Source organism: Aegilops tauschii, chromosome 1 (genome assembly GCF_002575655.3).
Source record: "Aegilops tauschii subsp. strangulata cultivar AL8/78 chromosome 1, Aet v6.0, whole genome shotgun sequence".
In the NCBI taxonomy this organism is placed as follows: domain Eukaryota; kingdom Viridiplantae; phylum Streptophyta; class Magnoliopsida; order Poales; family Poaceae; genus Aegilops; species Aegilops tauschii.
Window position 1 is genome coordinate 242,350,372 of NC_053035.3, and position 12,669 is coordinate 242,363,040.

Sequence of the window (12,669 nt, forward strand, 5' to 3'; positions counted from 1 at the left end):
AGCTCAAGATGCCGGGTCACAATGGGACCATTACAGTTCACGGCAGCCGGAAAGTGGCTCTGGAGTGTGAGGAAGGTGACGCGGCTTATGCAGAGTCTGTTTGTGCCACAGAAGAGTTGAAATTTTATAAAGACAATGTTGACCCAACAGATATGACCTCTCTGAAAAAGCCAACCACGGAGAATGAACCGGCAATGAAGTTTAAATCAGCCGATGAGACTAAACTCGTTGATTTTGTTCCAGGTGACTCGTCTCAGCAGTTCAGCATCAGTGCAAATCTGGACCCGAAATAGGAAGGCGCGCTCATCGAGTTCATCCGTGAGAATAGGGACATCTTTGCATGGAAACCTTCTGACATGCCAGGTGTACCTAGAGAACTCGCTGAGCACACTCTCAATGTGGATCCAAAATCTAAGCCGGTCAGACAGTTCCTTCGACGGTTTAACGAAGAGAGGCGGAAGGCTATTGGTGAAGAAGTGGCCCGGCTTTTGGCGGCCGGGTTCATTGTTGAGGTTTTTCACCCAGAGTGGTTGGCTAACCCGGTGCTTGTACTTAAAAAGAACGGCACCTGGCGGATGTGTGTGGACTACACGGACTTGAACAAGGCGTGTCCGGCTGATCCTTTTGCTCTCCCCCGTATCGATCAAATCATTGACGCCACGGCAGGTTGTGCACGCTTAAGTTTCTTGGATGCTTATTCTGGGTATCATCAGATTAAGATGGCAGTTAAGGACCAGGAGAAGACGGCGTTCATCACTCCCTTTGGAGCCTTCTGCTATGTGTCTATGCCCTTTGGACTCAAGTGTGCACAGGCGACTTACCAGCGTTGTGTGCAGAATTGCCTTCATAAGCAGATCAGGCGCAATGTTCACGCTTACGTGGACGACATTGTAGTTAAATCCATCAAGGAGGAAACCCTGATAGATGACTTAAGGGAAACCTTCGACAATCTCCGGGTCTATAAGATGATGCTTAACCCGGCCAAATGTGTTTTTGGTGTTCCTGCAGGCAAACTATTGGGCTTCTTGGTTTCTGACAGGGGCATTGAGGCTAACCCAGAGAAGATCAAAGCTATCACTTCTCTAGCTAAGCCGGCATGTATAAATGACGTTCAGCATTTGGCGGGTCGCATCGCTGCGTTAAGCCGGTTTATAAGCCGTTTGGGTGAGAAGGCTATGCCCTTATATCAATTGATGAAGAAAACTGATAACTTTGTCTGGAATGATGCAGCTAATACCGCCTTCGAGGATTTGAAAAAGCAACTGGCAGAGCCCCCCGTCCTTGCTGCTCCGATTGATAAGGAGCCCTTGCTACTGTATGTAGCGGCAAACGCACGAGCCGTCAGCGTGGCTATTGTGGTGGAGCGCAAGGAGGCGGGTAAGGAGCATCCGGTTCAGCGGCCGGTTTATTATGTCAGTGAGGTGCTCATTGAGTCCAAGCAGCGGTATCCGCATTGGCAGAAGCTCGTATATGGGGTGTTTATGGCGAGCCGGAAGCTTAAGCCTTACTTTCAAGGTCATCCCATCACTGTGGTCAGTTCCGCCCCTCTCGGTGATATTATCCAGAACAGAGAGGCTACAGGGAGAATTGCTAAGTGGGCTATAGAACTTGGACCTCATGACCTCAAATATGTGCCACGCACTGCTGTTAAGTCTCAGGCCTTGATAGATTTCATCAATGATTGGACAGAGTCACAAGTACCCGAGCAAAAGCCGGATAACACTTATTGGACTATTCACTTTGATGGGTCCAGGCAGCTGGAGGGCTCGGGGGCTGGTGTGGTCTTGGCTTCCCCTAAAGGTGACAAGTTCCATTATGTGCTACGGTTGATGTTTCCTTGCACTAATAATGCGGCTGAGTACGAGGCTTTGCTCCACGGTCTTCGGGTGGCTAAGGAGATGAGCTTAAGCCGGCTGAGGTGTTTTGGTGACTCAGACTTGGTGGCTCAACAAGTATCAGGCACCTGGGATTCTAAGGATCCTCTAATGGCGGCTTATCGCCGCGAGGTTGATGCCATTGCCGGGCACTTTCAGGGATATCAAGTGGAGCACATTGACCGCAGGAAGAATGAGGCGGCTGATGCTTTAAGCTGGCTCGGCTCTCAGCGAAAGCCGGTGCCGCCTAACACTTTCCTGGATGTCCTATATAACCCTTCGGTTAAGTTGCCTACAGAGGAGGACTTGGCTATCCCTGACCCGGAGGCACGACTGGTGGCGGCTCTTCATATCATACCAGACTGGACAATGCCATATCTGGCTTATATAACCCGGGGAGAGTTGCCTGAGGATGAAATTCTGGCCAGGCAAATAACCCGGGGGGCTAAGTCAATGATTGTTATCGATGGCGAGTTGCATCATCGCAGTGTTTCAGGGGCATTCCAGCGTTGTATCTCCCCTGAGGAAGGTCAAGAGATCTTGCGCGAGATCCATGAAGGGGATTGTGGCCATCATGCCGGTTCAAAATCTCTTGTGGCTAAGGCTTTCCGTCATGGTTTTTATTGGCTGACGGCTCACGCTGATGCAGAGGACTTGGTCAGTAAATGTGATGGCTGCCAAAGGTTCTCCCGACGGGCTCATGTGCCGGCTCAGGAATTGAGGATGATCCCGATCACTTGGCCCTTTGCGGTCTGGGGGCTTGATATGGTCGGGCCTTTTAAACGGTCCAAGGATAAGAAGACCCACCTCTTGGTGGCAGTGGACAAATTCACGAAGTGGGTGGAAGCTGAGCCAGTTAGCAAGTGTGATGCAGCCACGGCGGTTCAATTTATGAAAAAGGTGATCTTCCGCTTCGGCTTTCCACACAGCATCATAACAGACAATGGCACTAATCTGTCCAAAGGCGCTATGGAGGAGTTTTGTCAAAGAGAGCATATCCGGCTTGATGTCTCTTCAGTGGCACACCCCCAATCCAATGGTCAAGCTGAGAGAGCTAACCAGGAGATTCTGAAGGGCATTAAACCCCGGCTCTTGGTCCCTTTGCAACGGACGCCAGGTTGTTGGGTGGAGGAGTTGCCCTCCGTTTTATGGAGCATCAACACTACTCCTAACAGGTCTACAGGCTTCACGCCTTTCTTCATGATTTATGGAGCAGAAGCAGTTCTCCCCAGCGACATCCGTCATGATTCACCTCGTGTGGCGGCTTATGTTGAGACGGATAATGAACAGGCGCGCCAAGATGCTCTGGACTTGCTGGACGAACAGCGTGATGTGGCAGCCGCCCGTTCAGCGATTTACCAACAAGACCTGCGCCGTTATCATAGCCGCCGGGTCAAATCCCGGGTCTTCCAGGAGGGCGACCTGGTGCTCCGACTCATCCAGGATCAAACAGATGCACACAAGTTATCCCCACCTTGGGAAGGGCCTTTTGTGGTCAGTAAGAACTTGCACAACGGGTCATATTACCTCATTAATATCCGGGAGCATAAGGACTCGCGTAAATCTGAGGAGGAGACCCGTCGGCCGTGGAACATAGCTCAGCTTCGGCCTTACTACACTTGAGCTTCCGACTCTTGTGATGTACATATTTATCTCAGCCATGTATATATTATGATAAAGCAATAAAGCAGGACCTCTGTCCTTTGCTCTCTTCCAAAAATGTGTGTTGTTACATGCTGACTTACAGAAGATCCGGCTTATGATCATCTTCGAATCTAGCTGTAAGCAGTAAAGTCGCTTGGGGGCTTCCTGTTCACACATGGGTCGTATTCGAACCAAAGAGAACATAGCTGTCGATACCCATTTGATTGGCAAAGTGCCGAGCTCATTGGGAAGTTGCCTCTGGTCATATTTGAATCATAGTGTAACCCCTCTGAGAACCGACGTGGATCGTATTCGAATCAGCGTCGTTAAACAAATTTTCAGCATCACTTGGGGGCTTCCTGTTCAAACATGGGTCGTATTCGAACCAAAGAGAACATAGCTGTCGATACCCTCTTGATTGGCATCGCCAAACCCAGTGGGGGCTATATGATCGTATCCGAATCTTAGCTTAACCCCTTTGGACCGAGTTTCTGGTCGTATTCGAACCGGAAGCCCTTAAGTTTTTATATTTTACCACAAACTTGCTTTGATCATGTCAAAGTATGTACTGCCGGGTTTCACTTGCCGGCTTAATTTTGGTTTATCTTGTTAGTTGAGCATCATGGATGTCATCAAGACAAATAAATTCGAGTTAAGGTACCAACCGTGCTACCCGGGTTATTTAACCCGGAAGTATGCTTACAGGCTGTTAAGTGTGTCATCACAGCTATGTTCGAGTATAGTTAAGGACCAATCTTTTTTGGTTCGTATCCCGGGTTATCCATCTCAAACACCTGATTCTCAGGACGGTAAGCCGCCTTGCGACTTGTAATTTGCCTTTCTATGCAGATATTTAAAGGCACTTTTTAAGGTTGAGAAGGACAAAGGGATAATTACGACCCGGAGGAGCATCAAAAGAATGACTTCAAAGGATTTCAGCATTCATTACGTGCATGATGGCACGGCAGAGATAAATTGTTGCACCTACTCTATTACAAAAATCTTTCAAAGTTTCAAGGATGGGGCGTTGTTTGGTGAGCCGCTAGCCGGTTTATGACGCCTGCTGAGTTGAAGTCCCCGGCTCATCTTCTGCTTCGGCTGATCCCAAGGCTTCGAAGGTCGACGACTTCCAGTTGATGCCGCTGAGAGCTTCGAACTGAGCTTCTTCGTCAATTAACCCGGCCGGGTTAATCTCCGGGGCGAAGGTGTGCTGGCGAGCCGGGGGAATCAGATTGATAGCTTCATAGCGAGGGGTTGGAATCCTCTGATTCTCCGCGTTGTATCCCGGCTGATACTTGGTTAAATCGGTGTCGTTCCCGATGATGGTGGCCACCGGGCGCACAGCCTTCACACAAGCCGCGAAGTCCTTCTGGTCGAACGCTGAGCCGTCTTCTTTCAGGCTGGGGTAACCCAGGGCGATATCTGCCGGGTCTAGCTCCGGCAAGAAGGCTTTGGCCCGGCTCAGTGCGGCGATTGCTCCAGATCTTGCGGATGCTCGTCGTAGCTCCTGGATCCGCTGCGGCAGAACTGGGAGCCGGCGCAGGACTTCGGCCAAATGAGTCGGCACTTCATTTGACAGGGCCACCACAGCTAAGGCCCGCTGTGACCCGGTGTAGAGCTGTTCCACCAGGGTGTACACGGCCTTTAACTTGGTGACCACGCTCTGGTTCAAGTTGGCGCTTCTGGAACCTGTTTAACAACATCAGATGACCCGGTGATAAGGATGAGTTAAGAGATGTAAACATTCCAACTTGAATGAAAGCTGGTGAGGCAACTTACCGAAGATGGCAGCTACCATTTGGGACACTTGGCGCTTTAGACCGGAGAGCTCAGCGGTCTTCTCAGTGAGGGCCTTCTCCGCCTGTTCTGCCCGGGTCACCAGTGCAGCTTTCTCCTCAGCCCAGGCCTTCCGCCCAGCGTCGAATTCAGTCTTCAATTTCTCCTGAGCGGCGATGCTGGAGACAAACTTGGCATTTGCCTTCCGGGTCTCCATCTCTTGTGCCTTCAGCCGGCTCTTGAGATCCACCAGGTCCGACTCTAATTTCTTGCCAACACCCTGCATATATTTCCGGGTTATTAACAGTCATTCTATAAAGTCCCAAGCGCTTTCCAAGCAAAGACACTTGGCACTTGGGGGCTAATGCATATTGAACGTATCTATCTATGTACGGCCGGCTCAGTTCAGTAAGCCGGAATCTAAAGTCTACAACATATTCAGTATAAGTCCTAGACTTGGGGGCTAGAATGGCAAGGATCACTATGCGGAAAGTAAGAGAACAGCAGAAGGTTACCTCAGATTTTTGTTGGATCTGGTTGACCATGGCGATCTCGGCGTCCCGGCTCTTGTGAACCTGGCTGATGTAGCCTGAGACGAGTTCTCCAATACTTAAGTCGGTGTAGCTGGAGAGATCCAGATTCACCCGGTGGGGTTGCAGCAACTCCCCCCTCGCGGAGCATTTGGCCAGCGCGGTCGGCCTCCCCGGCTCAACAAACTCCGTCCGGGTAATTACCACGTCCGGGTCGTTAGCTGGTGGGGCTGAGCCGGAGGCCTCCGGGTTAGCTAATGCTTCGGTCGTTGTCTTGGTGGTCGGGGCAGGGGCTTCAGGCGCCGTATCCATGGGAATGGTGGCTTCAGGGGCGGAGGCGACTGGCGGCTCTTGAGCCGTCGTCTCCGGCTCAGGCAAGTCGGGCACTCCGGCTGACCTGGTCTTCTTTGCTCTTTTGGTGAGCTTTGCCTGGGCACTGAAAAGGCAGAAGTGTTAGGCATACAAAGGGTAAGTACAGACAGATAATGTAAGGAGATTGTTATTACCCGGGGGCAGTCTTGAAGGCCGGCAGACTTGACTGCATGGAGTCACCCGAGGAGGGGGAGGTCTCCTGGTAATTGGAGTCAGAAGAGTTGAGTGGCTGACGGATGACACCCGCCAACGGATGAAAAGGGTACAGGTGAGAAAAAACCTGAGTGCGGCGTTTCCTCGTTGCGTCGGGTAACCCAGTGGAGAGGTCGGTGTCCTTGCGGGCCCGGGTGTGACGCCGGCTCTCGTGAACCTGCTGCTTCAAAAGAAATTGAGGGTCTCGGTGAGCTAATGGATGGGAAAAGCTTACTTTCCGGGTTACCCTTCGGACTTTCAGCTGTGGTAAAGGCTCCGAGCCGGAGGAAAGTGATGTTACCTCTTCGACCACCGGGTTACTGGCGCCGATGTCATCCTGTCAATAAGCAAGTGTTGATAAGGCGGACAGCATCAGACAACATATACTGCAAGAATTTAAAAGATTTAAGGGTTACCTCTGACTCGGAGCTATCGCTTAATTGCAGCAGCTCCGAAGCAGTGGGTCTGTTTCCCTTTTTGCGAGGGGCGGCTCTCTTGGCGGCTTTCTTCGCCTTCCTGGCCTTCTTGGCCGCCTCGTGGTCATACTTGACCCGCCAGAATTTATCATCAGCCTGAGAAATACAGTAATGAGTTCTTAGTAAGATGACAGGTAAAACAAAATGGAAAGGTTAAAGTCAGCGGCTTACCGCTGGGGCTGGATTGGTCTTGCAGAACGGGGCTAGCCCGGTTCTTCCACAGTCTGCCAGGCTCTCGTTTAAAAGAGCCTTGGTCTCTTCTTCAGCAACGTCTTCTGGAAGATCATTGCGACTGTGCCTCTGCGGGTCATCCTTTCGCCCGGTGTACTCACACATTAAGCCGGGGCGGCGGCTCAATGGGATCACCCGCCATGAGATCCAGACCCGGACCAGGTCAATTCCGTTCAGACCATTGCCTAGCAGGGCTTTGATCTTGTTGATCGTTGGAAGCAGAGGCTGGCGTTCTGTGGCAGTCAGCTTGTCGGATAATGGATGAGTTGGCTCCAGGCGCGTTGGGCGAAAGCCGGGCAGCGGGCTCTCATCAGCCGGGGACGTGTCTTGGCAGTAGAACCAAGTCATGTTCCAGTCCTTGGGGTGACTTGGCAGTTCTGCGTAAGGGAACAGACAATCCCAGCGCCGTTGGATGGAGATGCCGCCTAACTCTAGACTTGGACCGTTTGCGCACTCGGTTTGGCGGTTCAAATAGAACAGCTCTCTGAAGAGCAGCAGACTCGGCTCTTCTCCAAGATATACTTCACAAAAAACTTGGAAGTTGCAGATGTTGGATATGGAATTGGGTCCTATATCCTGAGGCCGAAGATCAAAGGAGTTGAGCACGTCCCGGAAGAATTTTGAGCCGGGCGGTGCGAAGCCCCGGCTCATATGGTCGGCAAAGATCACTACCTCCCCGTCTCTCGGCTGTGGCCTTTCTTCGGACGGGTCAGGGGCACGGTAGGACATCACTTCCTTCTTAGGCAGATATCCGGACTTAACGAAATTGGCCAGGGTCTCTTCGGTGACGCTGGATTTCATCCAGTTGCAAGTGATGGGAGCCTTGGGAGGCATGGTGACGGTTGGTGGTCTACGAGGAAGAGAAAAGTGTCCGGGTTAATTATAAGCCGGAGTTTATCATTCAAGTTACAATGACGGCTTATGAAGGGGACTAATGGTATGTATTGATACGGTGGGTTATCTAAGCCGTCGGGGCTTTCAGGATAAGTTGGTCGTCTACGGCTTACTGCGGTTAAGTCGGAAGATACTACAGAGCATGATTCTCTTTAAACCGGAAAGTTCTACGGCGCGTGTTTTCTCTAAGTCGGAAATATAAGCCGCCAAGATTCAAGGACTGCAGTTTTTACTAAGTGTGGTAAACAGATTTCACATATTACAGTAACTTTTTTGGATCAAAGTAGTCGGAGCAGAGAAAGTTTTCTAGACCTAAAAAACAGAGGCAGGAGAAGTTTTTGAGGTTGAACACAGTTCTTATGCAGTAAAAAGAGGATTTCTTACAGATGAAATGGGTCTCAAACCTCTACCGCAGTGGTTCTACGCGAGGTTAAGGATCAACCAACTACGGTGGCAACAAGAACTACCAAGTTTGTGGGCAATGGTGACGAACACGAAGAACTGAAGGAACCCTACCGCAGATCTATTCTAGCAAGGCAGAGAAGACTCACCGGAGTTGAGGAAGAGAGGAGGTCGCCGGCGTTATCTGGTCCGGGTCAGGGTGATGCAGCAGCCGGGTCGATGAAGATCAGGGGCGCGACGACGACGGCGGCGGCAGAAGCTCGGGCAGAGGAACGACAACGCAAGGAAGAAGAAGGAGAGTGTGAGAAGAGAGTGCCGGGCCGGCCTATTTATAAGGTGAGTCATAAGTAGGCGCGGGGTTCAAGGAGGCCATGGCGTGGTTATCTCCCCCTCACGGCGCCTCGATTCTCGGAAGGACAGTAAAAGCAAAGATCCGTTGCGGATCTGGCGGAGTAAAAAACGGACTTAATGGAGGATGACGTCACGGCGGATTACCCGGAGTCCAGAGGATGACGTCACTCCGGGTTATGACCTTTACATGAATAGAAGCCGGGGATTTTTTTTCTGTCTGCAGAGCTGAAGATTGACCCGAGCCGGCTCAAGTCAATCTGGGGCCTAATGTTGAGGATATAGACCTTGGAGTCACCCGCCAGGATGGCCGGGTTACTCTAAGGGTCATTACCAGAAGCCCGGAGCTAAGTTTCAAGATAATGGGCCAGAGATGGGCTGAGACCCGGATATGGCTTAAAGCCCGTAGTTACAATCATTGTTATAGTAGACTTGTAGTGTAAGGCAAGTATTGATTAGAGTCCGAGCCGGACGCTCTTATGAGCCGGCCGGGACTCTAAGGGCTGCTGGGCGTCAGCCTCCCTATATAAAGGGAGGACCCGGCAGCGGTTCAAGGGCGACAACAATCTCTCCGAGAGCCGGGATAGCTGTTTAGCTCCCTGGCGATCGTAACCCTAATCAATAACACCTCGAACTGGACGTAGGCTTTTACCTTCACCGTAAGGGGCCGAACCAGTATAAACCCTCGTGTTCCTTGTCCCGCATAACCCCTTCAAGCTTCCTAGTTGTGATGGCTCCACGACTAAGTCCTAGCCCAAGGACATCTGCCGTGACAATTCCACGACAAGAACCCAATCTTGTCAACCGCCCGTTCTGGAACCGGTTTCAGTATGCCACATACTTTGATGTGATCAAGGCTAAGAAGAATCTCTTTGTCAATGTTCATTCCATCAACACGGATGCTATGGAGAAGGACCTTGAGTACTTTGGTGATGCCCTACAGATGTGCTCTCAGTTGAACATTCTCAGGATCATGCAGTTCAACAAGGACTTTGATGCAGATTTGCTGGCACAGTTCTTTGCCACTGTTCACCTAGGGACTGACGCAGACAGGACTCTGACTTGGATGACAAATGGAAAGGTGCTAGCTGTCAAGTGGCAGGCCTTCATCGGGCTGCTTGAGGTGGAAGATCAAGGGCTCGAGACTCCAGTTGGTTTTCGTCCTCACCAAAATGTCACCTCCACTCACAAGCAAGCCCTCTGGCCCTACTGTACTGGGAAGGTCCACCCTGAGACCAGGAAGGAAACCTATGAGTTGTCTACCTATCTGGACATCCTTCACCGCATCTTCCGCGAGACTCTCTTCCCTCGTATTGGGAATCTAGACATGGTACACTCTTACCTTGTGGACATGCTTCTCTTCTGCCAGCGTGAGAAGGACGCAAACACGGGCGAGTCTCTGGACATCTCTCATGTCATGTGGTCTGAGCTTCTGGCGGCTGTTTCTGAGCGCAAGTGCCCAATTTATGGCCCGTTCATCATGTTGCTTATTGAGAGGGCCTGGAGACATACCTATCCTGAGGAGCAGCTGGAAACTGGAGAGTTGGTCTCTCATGAGATCAAGCGTCTGAGGAAGAAGGATAATTGGGGTAGATCTGGAGCTCCATCTTCTGCTGCTGCCATGGAGACCGAGGACGAGGCTGATGCCGGTGATGATGATGAGGAGTATGTGCCTCCTGGGACAGAGCCTTCTGCAGCAGAGCCCTCTTGGGCAAAGAAGCTCAAACGCAAGATGAAGAAGCTGTTCTGCATGGAGTCTCATGGTCAGTACATGACTCATGTGGCTGAGAAGAAGGCAAGAGGACGTCACAAGGAGCTGATGTGTCAGATGGGTGCGACAGTCACCAGCGGCTCAGAGGGTCAGATTACTGAGGAGGAGGAGTGGATCCAGCAGCACTGTCCGTGGACCGACTCAGATGCCGAGCAGTTTCCGGGCGAGGACGGCAGTGTAGATGATCACGCAGAGTCCTGATGTTCGAGATCCTCAGCATGCTCTCACCTGGAGCCGTAGGTTAGCTCTTTGCCCCTTTTGGTGTCTCGATGCCAAAGGGGGAGAGAGTTTAGGGATTTGCGTCGTTGTGTTGCGAGTGTGTCTTTGCCTTTGTGCTTTCGTTATGTGCTACTTTGTGCTTTGCTTGGTTTTGTGTTCAGTAAGACTTTAGTTCGCGTCATATGGTGTGAGACATATGCTACCCTATCATTATCATATCTTTATCTTTGTCTCCAGTCATTTGATATCTCAGAGTTATATGCTTCATTATGTTATATATCCTGCTATCTTGTTTCTCGCTTAGGTTGTTGGTCTCTAAAATACAGGGGGAGTGTTGATCCTAGTATGTGTGTCGTGCAGCTCAAAGCACCTATCTTGATGGCACACATCTAGGGGGAGCCCGTCTATATTTTAGAGACTTGGGGTTTGCTTATGTCCTTTGTTTTTCCCAGTTGTGCAAAACCCGTATTGTCATCAATCCACCAAAAAGGGGGAGATTGTAAGGGCATATTTATCCCTAAGATGTTTTGGTGATTGATGACAATGCTTTTGCGGACTAATCGTGTGCGTTGAGTGTTTTTCAGAGATTCATTCTTTTGGCACGAGACGATTTCCTCCCCTCGGAGCTTAAAGCAAAGACGGTGTAGTCCTTTCGGATTAGTTTGGTGGACTAGTTTCATAGGGATCACCGTACTATCAAGAGGGGATCCGTTTTGGAAAGGCTAGGGTGGAATCATCACGTACACTTCCTTTGCCCCTCCCTCCGAGCCTTTCCGTTTCGATGATGGGCTTGGCTCTCCTTTCTTTGTGCCCTCTCTGGTCCCAGCGGTAGTACCGCGGGCCAGAGCGGTAGTACCGCTTGGGTGCTACAAGCGGTAGTACCGCTCTGGAGCGGTAGTACCGCCCAGAGCAGTAGTACCGCCCAGAGCAGTAGTACCGCTAGTAGCCCCGTGTGTGTACTATCTCTGGTCCCAGCGGTAGTACCGCGGGACGGAGCGGTAGTACCGCTTGGGTGCCACAAGCGGTAGTACCGCTCTGGGCGCGGTAGTACCGCTAGTGGCCCCAAGCCGTAGTACCGCGGTGGTCTCGTGCTAGTACCGCCTCGATTCGAGGGCTCCTTTTTCGTGTCGGGTTTTACGGTACTGGCCGCGGCTGTGGGGGCCGTAGTACCGCTTCTGTGCGGTAGTACCGCCCTCCCTCCGCGGTAGTACCGCTGTGGGCCAAGCGGTAGTACCGCGCCTTGGGGCGGTAGTACCGCTTATAGTGGCAAGCGGTAGTACCGCTGGCACAGCGGTACTACCGCTCTCTTCGGGGCAGAAGGGGGGTAACTATTGGTTTGTTCCCCCCACTATATAAAGGGGTCTTCTTCCCCAAAGTTGACTTACCTCTTCCCCCAAAAGCTCCATTGTTGCTCCAAGCTCCATTTTCGCCCGATCTCTCTCCCTAGCCAATCAAACTTGTTGATTTGCTCGGGATTGGTTGAGAAGGCCACGATCTACACTTCCACCAAGAGAAATTTGATTCCCCCCACTTATCCCTAGCGGATCTTGTTACTCTTGGGTGTTTGAGCACCCTAGACGGTTGAGGTCACCGCGGAGCCATAGTCCATTGTGGTGAAGCTTTGTGGTGTCGTTGGGAGCCTCCAATTAAGTTGTGGAGATTGCCCCAACCTTGTTTGTAAAGGTCCGGTCGCCGCCTTCAAGGGCACCAATAGTGGAATCACGACATCTCGCATTGTGTGAGGGCGTGAGGAGAATACGGTGGCCCTTGTGGCTTCTTGGGGAGCATTGTGCCTCCACACCGCTCCAACGGAGACGTACTTCCCCTCAAAAGGAAGGAACTTCGGTAACACATCGTCGTCTCCACCGGCTCCACTCTTGGTTATCTCGTTCCTTTACTTTCGCTAGTTTACTTGTGTTATATCTCTTACTTGCTTGCGT